Genomic DNA, 13127 nt, shown 5'->3' with positions numbered 1-13127 from the left:
AACACTTGACGACTGGCCGCCACACCCTCCAAAGCTGGTTGAGAATGTTTTGAAGTATGAGTTGGAACACGTGACTTCTAGTCCAGGATTTCGAGTCGGACAGCCTGGCTAAAAAGATGCGCAAGTTGTGAGGAGTGTCAGCAGTCAGGAGATCGAGGTCGTCCTCTCTTGTACTCAAAAGGAAGCGAGGCGGATATTAAATCTGACAATGTCGAGTGAAACACAGCACCACTCTATAACCGCAACTTTTATGTAATCCCCTATTCAATGCAACCTTTCAAGTTTTAATCCAATAAACAGTTAAATACAGCCAAATCGCTAATTGGTACCCCTAATGCTAGCACTTCAGAAGTATGATAAACACCAAGAGAAGCAAATCATCAACTGGCCACCAAATACTTCACCATGACATGAAAGGGAACGAAGGATGTACAGCAGGCACCCAGAGGGGCCACTTCAACGAGAAACCATGGCGGCAACAAAGTCAACTAAAGCAAAGAAGTGAGCCAAGGGACTGCAAATAGCCTGCCGGACGTACCTGAAGTCTCGATACAGCCGCCAGAGGCGAATAACAGAACACCGCCTAATGGAGGCAACGCAGAATTGCCGAATGCACACGGACAGCCCCCGAACGACAGCTGTGGCCCCTTCGACTTCCAGTGACACTAGAGACCATACAGACGGCGATGCGTGAGGCAATGAACGGTGCTGCACAACTCTGGCAAACGGAACGACATGGAATAGAGAACACTCTTTTCCATCCTGCATCTTGGGAGTCAGTGGTGAGGGGGACGGAGTGATCCCCGACATGAATGTTTTGACGAATGAACTTTGAATTGCTCAAGGTGATATTGTGGCGTGGCGAAACGTGTGAACCAGACAGCGAGCTGAGAAATTTCTGCACACGAGGTAAGACCCGCCAACCGATTACTTTGGCAGAACTGCACATTGGGGAGCAAGTGACGTCGGACGAGCCTGAAGGGTTGCTGGACTTGCTCAGCAATCATCTGGATTGCTTCGCGAAAGATGTTTTCGAGCTTGGCGAGACCAGTAAGGCAGAGGTAACCATCGACACTGTCGAGGATGCGAGACCTGTGTCACTTCGTTCGTACCCACTTCCGTATTATCAGCGTCACCGGGTAAATCAAGATGTTGACAAACTGAAATCTGCACGAATCATTCAGGACTCTTCATTGCCATATGCAAGCCCACTACTCCTTGCAAAAAAGGAAAAGTGACGAAAAGCGAATCCGTATCAACTACAGAGGACTCAACTGAGTTACCAAGAGGGATTGTCACCCATTTCCATTGATTGAGGATTAGCTAGACAGACTGCAAGGAAAAAGCTACTTCACAATGCTCAACCTAGCGTCTGGACACTATCACGTTCCTGTTGCGGACGGGTCACGTGCAGAGAGTGCCTTCGTCACACTGGATGGGCATTACAAATTCTTACACATGCCATTCGGACTTACGAACACACCCACCGTGTTCCACAGAATGATGACTGTCGTGCTGGGTACTCTGCATTACAAAGTGGCAATGGCCTGCATGGACGACAAGTTGATGTCGTCAAAAGATTCCGACGAAGGTTTAGCGCGCCTGGGAAGAGTTCACGTTCTCCGAAACGTAAACCTCACACTCCAATTGAAGAAGTGCAAATTCCTGGGCAGATAAATGGAAGAATGCACCCTGTCACTTATGTCAGCTGACAAACCTTGAGGGCCGAGCTGCAGTATCACTCTTACCAGTGGAGTCACTACGGTCAGTGGCACTCGGGGCAGGCAGTAGCCCTCCCCTCTTGGGTATCGCGACACCCCCCTGAGCACTGTGTCCAAAGCAACCCGCCCGCCCCCCCCCCCCCCCTTTCTTTGTAATGCCACCAACTGTTACAAGCTCGAGACTATCACTGTGGTCTAAACTTTGAAGCGTCTACAACCGTACCCGCTAGGCCCTGACCTTTTTTTTGCTAACGACTGCAACACACTGCGTGGATCACTCAGCAAGCGGAACTGGACACCACGATTCGGCCAATGGCGACTGAAGTTACAGTTCAGGTTCAGCATAGAACATAGAAGTGGTACCCCAGTGCCACACGCCGGCGCACTCAGCAGATTGCCATGTCGAGGAGCAGAAAAGACCGAAGCCTGCAATGCCTTGAAAATCTTGGCCACGACAGTGGAGAGCAGCAGCAGCTGGATCGTGACAGCACAGGCTCTCGACCCGAAGTTAGAGCCATAAGACTTCCTGGGCGGAGATCAGACGACACAGAAACCTGAGCAGAACCTCTACGATTACGAGCTCGGGGACGGGGTAATATTCCGAAAGATTGGGCTTGGTAACACGGCCAAAAGGCTCTGGGTAGTGCAGAAGCCACTGAGATGGCAAGTTGTCCGGCGATGTCACGACGACATTGGGAATTTCAGCATCAATGCGATGTTGAAGAAACTTCAAGAGAAGTACTGGTTTGAGGGCAGGAAGTGCTATGTCTGCCAGTATATCGCAGCGTGCATGGGGTGCCTGTACCGTAAAACACCAACGGGAAAAAAAAACCAGGAATGCTCCACTGAATCGAGAAGAAGGAACTCCCATTCCACACGGATCACCTCGACCACTTGGGACCAATCACGAGCATCAAACCCAACAAAGTTAAAGGGCATCTCCAATTCCCCAGTGCCTACAAATGTACGTGACCTCCGACAATTCTTCGGCCTGTGCACCTATTTTTAATGCTTTGTGGCTGGATTTGACACGTTAGCAAGGCCACTTACCACGCTGCTTTATAGAGGTGAGGAATGGCACTGGACAACTGATCAGGAGGCGGCATTCTGGAAGCTGCCCAGCTGCCTAATGAGCGAGCCTACGTTAGCAGTCAACGTACACGGTGCAAAAACGGAGGTGCACAAAGACACTTGCAAGTTTGGCCTTGGAGGAGTACAGTTACAAGAGCAAGCGGACAAGTTGATGCACCCGGTTATGTAGGTCAGCCGTCGCACGACGTGAGATGAGGAGCGGCATCACTCTTACGAGCTCGAAGCATTTGCAGTTGTGTGGACAGTTGAGAAGCTTTGGCAGTACTTGTAGGGGATCGAGTTCATTCTCCTCACGGAATGCCACTCCTTGCAAACCACGCTGTCAAAGCGAGGCCTAGTGCCACGTATAAGCAGGTAGTATCTGCGGCTACAGGACATGTTTGAAGTAGAACATAGACCGGCAGGTACAATAACTCACGTCAATGCTCTCAACAGAGCTCCTGTGTCAGAGCCTGAAGAGATTGATGTCACAGTCGGTGCAAACCTTTTTCTTACAGAGCTATCCGACGACAATTGGTTGGTGTTAGCTCAGCAGACGGATCCAACATTACAGGTGATCAAGGACAGCTTAAAGCAACCCTCAGAGACGAAGCAGAGGCAGTATATCGAGGAGTATGGACTCTCAGAAGGCATGTTTTTCAAGAGAGTTCTCGATGAAGGAGGAGGCCGCCTACTATGGGTAGTGCCACGAGGAGCTCATTGGCAGATCGTGCGAGGATGCTACAATGATGGTGGACACCTCTCTCTCGACGACACCGTGGCTTCGCTTACCAGGATGTACTGATTTCCAAGGATGGGTCAATACCTGAGACAGCCTATATTGCGTGCTGTGTGGAGTGCTTGTATCACAAGGTTCCACCCAGAAAAAAAAAAAGCACCAGACAGCACTGAAAATGCCGCCGTGCTATTAGACTCTCTCCACATGGACCGTTTAGCTCCATTCGTCCGCAGCACGAGCAGCAACGTGACACAACGTGAACTTCGAAGTGGACTCTAGAGCGGAGGGGACCGTGGTGTCAAGTTCATTCCCTGGAGTACCGAAAAAGCTTCGTGCACCAGAAGCTGAGCTCACGGGCCCCGGAAACCACTCCCTGAAAGTACTGGCTACGTTCCCCGCAACGCTGCAATGGAGGGACAAGTCGACCGTGCAGGAGATTTACGTCATGCCTTCACAACACCCTCCTCTTCTCGGCTTCCCAGCAATACAAGCGCTGGGCGTCATTCAGTTTGTCGACAATGTGGCGACCCCAGCGGTGCTGCGGAGAGACAGGCTTTTCGACCGTCTGGGGGAGCTAAAGGAGGAGTACGTCATCCGGCTTCGACCTGGTGCCAAGCCCTTCGCTCTAAGCGTGCCGAGGAGGTGTCCCGATCCCGCTGCATGACGTCGTTCGTGGTGAGCTCAAGAAGCTAGAGTCTCAAGGAGTCATTCGCAAGGTTGACCGCCCCACAGACTGGTGCGCGGGCATGGTCGTCGTTCCGAAGACAGAAGGAAGCTACCGCATCTGCGTAGACCTCACGCGCCTCAACGAAGTCGTACTGAGGGAGCGTCACATTTAACCTTCGGTTGAGAACATCCTCGGACGTCTCGGGCAAGCGAAGGTTTTCTCGAAGCTGGACGCCACTGTAAGCTTCCACCAAGTGAGGCTTTCCGAAGAAAGTCAGGAGCTGACGACGTTCATAACCCCGATGGGAAGGTTCTGTTTCCGCAGGCTGCCTTTTGGCATCTGTTCAGCGCCAGAGTTCTTTGAGCGACAGATGAGTCGCATTCTAGAGGGACTGGAAGGAGTTGTGAGCGTGATCGACGACATTCTCGTCTTCGGCGCATCAAAGGGCGAGCACGATCGTCGACTCCAGCAAGTGCTGTAAAGGCTCGACGAGGCAGGCGTCAAGCTGAACAATAAGAAGTGCAGCTTCGCTGCCTCAGAAGTCAAGTTTCTCGGCGTGTTGGTCAGCGCGAGAGGAATCAGCCCGGACCCCGGAAAGGTTCAGGCCCTGCAGAAGTTGCCGATACCCTCGGACGTTAGCGGGGTACGAAGACTGCTAGGAATGGCGAACCATGTGGGGCGCTTCATCCCATACCTCTCGGACGTCATGGCGCCAATCAGAGAACTGCTGCAACAGCGCAACTCGTGGTACTGGGGACCAAGCCAGCAAGCTGCCTTTGAGAAGCTGAAGAGCATGCTTAGCTCTCATATCTGCTTGGCCAAGTACGACCCGTCCTACCCAACAGTAGTTTCAGCTGATGCAAGCTCTTACGGACTAGGGGCTGTCATGCTTCAAGATCAGCCCTCCGGCGAGAGACGAGCAGTGGCCTATGTATCAAGGGCTCTCACGACCACCGAAACTCGCTACAGCCAGACCGAAAAAGAAGCCCTGGCCGTAACGTGGGCGGTCGAGCGCCTCAATCAGTTTTTGAGAGGCATCGACTTCCAAGTCGAAACGGATCACCGCCCCCTCGTCACGCTCTTGGGATCTGCGGAGTTGGATCTGATGTAAACTCGAATTCAGCGACTACGCATCCGCCTCATGCGCTACCAGTTCACCGTTCTTTATGTCCCCGGCAAACTTTAAGCTACGGCGGACACCCTGTCAAGGGCCCCGGTGCAGGAACTGGATCAGCACTGCCAACGTCGGGTAGTCTCCATAGAACTCTTCGTTGGCGAAGTGGTTTGAGCAGCCGCTGATTTCGTGTCCCACAGGCGAATGGGGAAGCGGAGCGTATGGTGCGGACCATGAAAGAGTTGTTTTACAAGTCAAGGGACCCGCACATGGCCCTCGTGGTGTATCGAGACACCCCTGGAGTGACCGGTTACAGCCCGTCCCAACTGCTAATGGGCCGACGGTTGCAGCAAAGGTACCGAAGATGCCGGAGACGTTGCAGCCGGGGTGGCCATCGCGACGGGACTTCGAAAGAAAAGACGGGGAGGCCCGAAAACGCCAGCGAAAGGACTTCAATCGCTGTCACGCCGCTCACGAATTTCGCCCGCTGTCCGTAGGAGAGGACGTGTGGGTACAAGACGTGCGGTGCCGAGCAACAGTCCTCAGTCCAGCGAAGCAGCCGCGCTCCTACGTGGTCGAGACCGGGACAGAAGTCCTGCAACGCAACCGCCGGCACCTGGTACCATTCGACGCGTCTCCGGCGGGTTTCGACGCTCCGGATCCCGGCGGTTCGACCAATGAGACTACGGCTATGGCTCCAGCCAGTCCGGCGGTCTCAACGGCAAGAGCAAGTTCGGATGCAGGGAGCCAACAACAGCCTACCGCAGTTGAGCCTGCACCAACAGCAGCGCCAACAAACTTGACGAACTCCCCTCCAACATCAATGTCGACGGACACGTCGACGGCGGACAATACGCCGATAAGAGTAACTCGGTCGGCCCGCCAAGTTAGGCGACCCGTACGTTTGGACTTGTAAAACTTAGAAGGGGGGATGTAGTGATGACACGACAGTTCTCACTCGCGTGCCCCGCGGCAACGCGTCCATGCTAGTGCGCATGCTCGGGGTTATCTCTTCAGTTCGAGAGAAGTGATAATAAAACACTGGGGTTCCGGACTCCGGTGCGGCTGGTCGCTCCTTCCCCGCGAGACAGACACCACTTACAGTGCCTCGCGAAAATTGGTCACCGACCAGGGAACTGCATACACCAGCCGACCGTACAAACAGTACTGCAGGCAACGTCTTATTCGGCTAACACTGGGACTCTTTTACCAAAACGGCTAATCCTGGCCGCTACCAGGTCCTCTTTTGGTGGCCTCTCAAAGCTCTCGCTCATGTACGGAAGCCTTGGCATCTCTCGATCTCGTTTGAACACTTCCCTCAGGGGTCCAATCTCCTCGCAGATCAGGACAGCCTGGGCCAGCAGCTTTGCGACGTAGGCTGCAAAATGTATTCGAAACAACTTTTTGTCAACTGTACTGTCTGGACTATGATCTGGACAGATTTGAGTTACAATGAGTTGCAATGCAAAATAGGCAGCACAAGGAAACAGTCTTTCCACCATGAGTAATTGGTGCACAGAAGAGTGTATACATTCGTAAGGCATGCAAAAGGTGTCAATATTTTTTTTACATGCGCTTCTCTCTGGGAACTTTTTTTTCTAAGGCTGACACATTCATTCTTCCTCAGCTGCCTATTTTTCACATTCAACAGCAGATCATGCCGTTAGTAAGACTGAAAAGAAGGGATGTCAGTTAGTACACCTAATTAAAAGAGAACTGGATGATATTGTCAGCCTGCTGCAGCTGCAAGCTTCACACTAAAGCATTGGTGTCTTGCTCCTACATGAAGCTGACGACTAGTAATTTCTAAACAGTGGAGGAAGTTGATGCGGGTGCAAAACACGTGTGGGCAGAGCTTCCCGTGTACTAACCTGCCACCGAATATAGTCACCTGATAAACTGATCTCATAATGCACTTGACAGCTTGACAGAGATAAATACTTGCGAAGTTACCATGCGTGGCTTTGGTCTTCTCTTCAGCAACGGTGGGGTGCCCCTTCTTCGCTTTGGGCGACTTCCGCTTCCATTGCCTTTGACCTGCTCCCGAGATGGCCTGCTCCCTGTCACTGTTCTCGTTGAAGTGCAATGCTGCCACTCGGGTCCTACAGCAATAGGGAATGCAGTCGGAATATGGTGCTGATTCTGCATGCTATATGCATTTTAATGTGCTGCTCAATTTTTTTTTTGTTGACAGAAAAATACAATCTGTATTTTTAGGCATTCGTTGCAGCAAATACTGACATCTCATGATGCGAGTCAGTGTGTTGGTACCATAACTGTAGTCATGACCAAGCAAAGTGTTAAAATATAAAGTGTCCATAAAAATTACATTGTCGAACCAGGAAAGCATAAAAAGAACTCGGAAGGGTTTCATGATGGTGGAGGTTGCCAAATGCCCGTAAACAAATATAGGTACCACTCCCACATTGCTAATGTGGGTAGCATCTAAAGGGCTGCTTTCTGAATAATTTCCTTGCGTACATACCTGGCAAGCATGCCCTTTGTGTGAAGCGCGGCCCACTTCGGTGCAAAGCTGTTGAGCACGCTGTGGAACGACTCCAGGGTTGACGTCTGAGTGTCCGGCGACAGCTGGCGGAGGTCCTTCAGAAGAGATTTGCCGGTCACCACATCCACGAACCTTGCATGTGCGGGTGTGTCTAAAACAATCAGAAAAAAGGATCAAGGCTTGCTGTAAGGAAATTTTACTCACTCATGTTAGTATGTCAGTGCTCATTCAAAGTTTGTTCAGCATTACTGTATTTGATTGAATAAACAACCTCCTCTTTGCTATTCAGTGTACTGTGTAGAACTTTCAGAGGTATGTGAAATGCTCACTGACCTGGCACCAGCCATTCGCCATCTGTGATAGGCTCGTGGAAGCACCTGGTGTAGATGCCAGGATGGTCCGTGTGGATGTTGACCACGTGCCTCGTCATGCTGTTCCAGGCATCCACAAGTAGGTCAGCGTTACCCCGGCTAGCTGCAGCGCACCAGTAGAGGTGGTTGACAGCTGGCTGGGTCCACTCGGCAATCAAACCGCACTCGTGGCTCTTGCTGGCTGTGCTCAGACTCTTCTTGACGCCTGCAGTTTAAGGGGGGCAAGAAGTTAATATCGGCCTGACTAAGATAGAGGAAGCATCACTCACAAAACTAAAATAAAATTAAAATTTTTATTTTATTTTTTCTTGGGACTGAGCCTATCTACCTAGCGCCCAGCTCATTACAGCCAAAAAGTTTTGTGTTACCAATAGTACTAGAGTTCTTATCAATGGTAAAAAAAAAGAAAGGAAACATTGAGAGCCACTAAGCAAACATTCAAACTGTGTTAAAAAATATGGAATTTACTTTTCGAGACATGCCAGACATCGAAGAGGTGGAGTATTGCCGGTTCCTTTTCCCGCATCTGTTTGGCAATGGAACGATGCCTGTCAGTGCCAGGGACCGCACAGTCATCTCCTTCTCGCGCATGAAAGCGAGGGACCTGATGAGGCCTTCCTTCTCCATGTGTCCGCTGCAGCGCACCGCCTCACACTGTGCAATCAGCAGAAAGTAGGAAAAGTCATTTCTATTAGCCACACTGTTTATTTCGTGCACTACATGCAGTGGCGAGGTACACTGGTAACTCTAGTTCAGGTAGTCCTGCAACCTTCCCAAGTGACGCATGCTACGTGAAGGAGTCATAAAATATTTCTATGGAAAGGAAGGTGTACACAAAATTATGGGATGAATGCAACTTTAAAAAATAGCTTTGAGTGCTTCCAAAATCCCATGGAAAGGATGGTCTAGACAAGATTGTGGGAAGAATGCAACTTTAAAAAATGGCTTCGAGTACTTCCCAGATTCATCACAATGAATCAAAAGTCATGGCGGTCTCCTCTTTGTCACAAGAGCGCAAAATGACGTTACCGAGCAAAAAGGAGCTGTACTGCCGAAACCAGTTATAACAAAGTTGGTTACAACGAAATAGCAGCTACAGCGAAGCGATCACAATTTCCCATTCTTATTAGCACTTGTTCAATGCATTTGTGTCTGTTTTTTAGCGAAAGTGATTGAGTGATTTCTGCATGTTTAAAAAAGAGAAATTTTGTGATTATTTAAAAAAGAATAATATTTGGAAAGTTTACTAAGTCTCGGACCGCCGCACTTTGCTGCCGCAGCCAAGAAGCCACCCGGAACAGGCTGCAGAGGATGCTGGAAATGGCGCCGGCGCCAGTCTCTCGAGACACTAACTCCCAAAATAATTTGGGAGTTAGTGTCTCGACCTTTCTGAAGTAAAAAACAAAAAAAAAAGCTTTTGCCTGCGTGTGCTCCAGGTCGGGGAATATTCTCATTTTTGCCTTGCGATTACGTGGCAAAATCGCAACATTTTGAAGGAAGTAGGTGTGTTTTCTTTCCTTCGTGACAAGGTGAACGTCAAAAGTAGAAGATGCCAATTCTTTCAACGTTAAAATCGTTGTACAGCTTTTTTAAGTGGGAAGCGGCTTTGCTGCATTTCACGCAGATAAGCCGTCGTGGCATGGCAATAAGGGCATTTGGAGCACTAGCGGCAACGTATCGGCAGAGATGGCTGAGAAAGCCCAGATTTAAGAGGGAGCACTAAGTACTCCTGCATTTGTGTCGCGTGGCCAGTGTGGCGAGGAAACTGTGCAGAGAGGCGGGGACACGTTTGCAGAAGGTGAACGCTTTTGAGTTTTGACTCCTTGCATGTTGCGGCTTGTTTTGCTAACGTGGCCCACAAACCATGTCACCCCAATCAAGCAGTTGGCCCATCTCTCTCTAAAATCTAGGCTCTCTATACCGACGACAAACAAGCTTAAGCGTGAACTCAGTGCCGTGCGTGCCTTTGTTTGTTTCGTGATCCGTGTCAGTGTCTGGTCGGTGAGGTCGCTCTCGCGCGAAAGTCTACTCGCTCAAGCACCGATTCGGTGAATCATCGTCTCTCAACAATGGAGAGTCCCGGCACTGCCGGCAGCTCGACGGGGAGGACGAAGGCAATCTCCTTGAATCAAAAAAGTGCCATCATTGACGAAGTGCGCATAAACATAAAGAAAGCTATCCGCCGCCGGTGTCCTCCACTGCAGCCATAGCAGCTGTCGACACGGTTCGTACATAGCAGGATCTTTTTTCGATCGGAGCTTGTCGCAGCTGGCGAGAAGCGGCTCCAACCTAGCAGAGGATGCGTGCAGGGAAACCTCAACTGCTTTCTGCGGGCTTGTTAAACATGTGCCCATGACATCCCGTGTCACGGGCACACGATGCAAAGAAGCAGACATAGTGAAGCGATTTCCGATTCCCGTTGACTCCGTTATAACCGTTCTCGACAGTATTCAGTCCAAATTGAAGCTACTCTAATAAGGAGAGTGCATCCCTTCCTCACCTCTCCAACCTGCACCTGCTCACAGTGGAGGATCTTGTTCACGAGGGGCACGTGCAGGGAGTAAGTGAGGTACTTGGCACTGTAGCCAGGGGAGTCGCACCTCCCGTCCCCAGCAAGGTCCAGGAGCTGGTCACGAAGCTCCTCCAGCAGCATGTCTTGCTCCTCTTTCCACACCTGTGCGAGGCAATGCTGATATGTTTGACACCGGCCTAAACGCTGCAGTGAAAATGTGCACCCTTTTCTGCACTATTATGGTAGGGGCAGTGGTCACACAAAACGTATTATGTGTCGCCTCACTGTTTGTGCCTCAATGGTCCAATCAAATCATTTGGTGCAAATATCATTGTGCATAATCTAGAAAAGAAAGCCCTGCCTCCAGCATGAATAAAATGCAAAGTTGGTGTCTGTTATGGTTGAGCGCACTCCCACCGTATGCGCAAAAGCGTTCACAAATGCGGGACGACCCCCTTTTCTCTCGTGCGCTGCTAAAACAGATGGTGTATACTCGCAGTCAGCTTTCTGTGGCAATGCAGTCAATGCTAGGGGCGAGGGTGCGCCAACCGCCAAACACCAACCAAATCCTCGTATAAAGGCAAAACCCTATATTTCGAGACCAGCTCGGTCTCTTCTTCAGGGGTTGACTGCGGCTATGGCCGTTGAGGAGCGGTAATCTGTTTTCTTCTTCTTCTACGGCGGTGTCTATCGTTTTGCATCGGTGAGGTGGCGAAGTCCGTTCACGTAGCCCGTCGGCAGAGTGCCGAGGGATCTATTTATGTTTTCTGGCGTTTGTATGTGCAAAGATTCAATAAGAATAGATCCCTCGGCACTCTGCCGACCGGCTACGTGAACGGACTTCGCCACCTCACCGATGCAAAACGATAGACACTGCCGTAGAAGAAGAAGAAAACAGATTACTGCTCCTCAACGGCTATAGCCGCAGTCAACCCCTGAAGAAGAAACCGAGCTGGTCTCGAAACATGGGGTTTTGCCTTTATACGAGGATTTGGTTGGTGTAAATTTTATTTATTATTATTGTTGCTCCCCAACGAGAGAGACTTGTCTCAAATGTTCACCTTCAAGAAAACTAAATTGTCTCAGAACCAAATGAAAATTAAAGAAAATTGCCACATGCCATGCCCAGTAGTGCATGAGCCACGTAGAGCAATACTTTTTCGCTGTGTGTATCGAACAGCAGCAGAAACAACACTAGCAAAGTGTTGTTTCAACACTTTGCTAGTGTTTCAACAACAGCAGCGGTTATCATTGGCAGACCCGGCTATATCCCAATAAATCAGTTTGAATGATTCAACCGCATTGTGTCAATTACCGTTCTGTAATCACGCAACCATACGTGATTGCATAACATTATGTGATTATGCAACATAAGGCGATCACGTAAAGTCAGACGATCTTTCGCACATTGGGCAACTAGGAACAATTTTTTTTTTCATAATGTTTACTGTAAATTTGATCTCTCGGAAACCATAAAAATATTTTGTGTTAACCCTGCATACGAATGTAGAAGCACATCAGATAGCATCATAATCACCTGTTCGACTGCTGGAATCAAGATGGCCCGCTGGTAATTGAAGAAGGTCTTCCTGCAGATGACCTGGATGTTCATGAGACGCCACAGCCGCAGGGTTCTTGTTGGAGAAGCACCCGTAAACAGGACGAGCGATGAGAGCAGCAGGTCTCCAACAGCCCTTCTTTTGATGCATGGCTGGCTGTCCCAGCGGTGCGTGTGCTTAGCAGGGCAACAGGTGTGCACAGTCAGGAGCGTGCCTCTTACTTTCATGGACACGGTGCAGCTGCTGTAGCATGTCTGGCATACTGCAAACAACAGTCGTAAGCAGCTCTCAAATACAATAAACTTCCTCTCCTTGTAGCCTGGCTCCCCGCTTGTGGTGGCATCATCCCTGGAAAAGTTACCAGTGTTTAGAGTTAATGAATAACTTCTGTGCTCACATTACCAAAAAGAATAGATCATTATTGCCTCATTCATGTCTGAGCAATTGACTAATACGTGTTAGGAGACATTCTATGCAAGACAACACTATTTACAACTGCTAAAAATTTTGCAAAGTGCAAGTGTTTGATCAAAATGGACTAACACTTACATCAAATATGACTTACTAAAAAATTGATGGTGTCTTGCTAGTGCAAATTATGCGGCACACTGCATTTTCTTTGCCCTAACCCAATGAACCTATTCTGAGAAGATTTCTGCGTGCACTGAACATGTTTATATAGCTACATCCCAGGGATGGGCAAAATACATGCAAATATGTATCGAAATACAAATACAAAATACTTCGTCAAAAATGTATTTAATTACAAATCTAATTACACTTTCAAAAAAGCATTTAAATACAAGATACAAATACAACAAAATGTATTTGGTATCCTCCAAATACTTTTCCAAATACATTCCTTAA

At 49.5% G+C, this 13127-nt stretch overlaps 1 pseudogene; it reads right to left on the bottom strand.

The window, feature by feature from the left end:
- Positions 1-6956: 6956 nt before the first annotated feature.
- LOC115313442 lies at positions 6957-12729 on the bottom strand (annotated as a pseudogene).
- Positions 12730-13127: the final 398 nt, after the last annotated feature.

Source organism: Ixodes scapularis, unplaced genomic scaffold (assembly GCF_016920785.2).
Source record: "Ixodes scapularis isolate PalLabHiFi unplaced genomic scaffold, ASM1692078v2 PGA_scaffold1__304_contigs__length_218370807, whole genome shotgun sequence".
In the NCBI taxonomy this organism is placed as follows: domain Eukaryota; kingdom Metazoa; phylum Arthropoda; class Arachnida; order Ixodida; family Ixodidae; genus Ixodes; species Ixodes scapularis.
The sequence above is the reverse complement of the archived record's forward strand: the minus strand, read 5'-3'. Positions and strand labels throughout refer to the sequence as shown.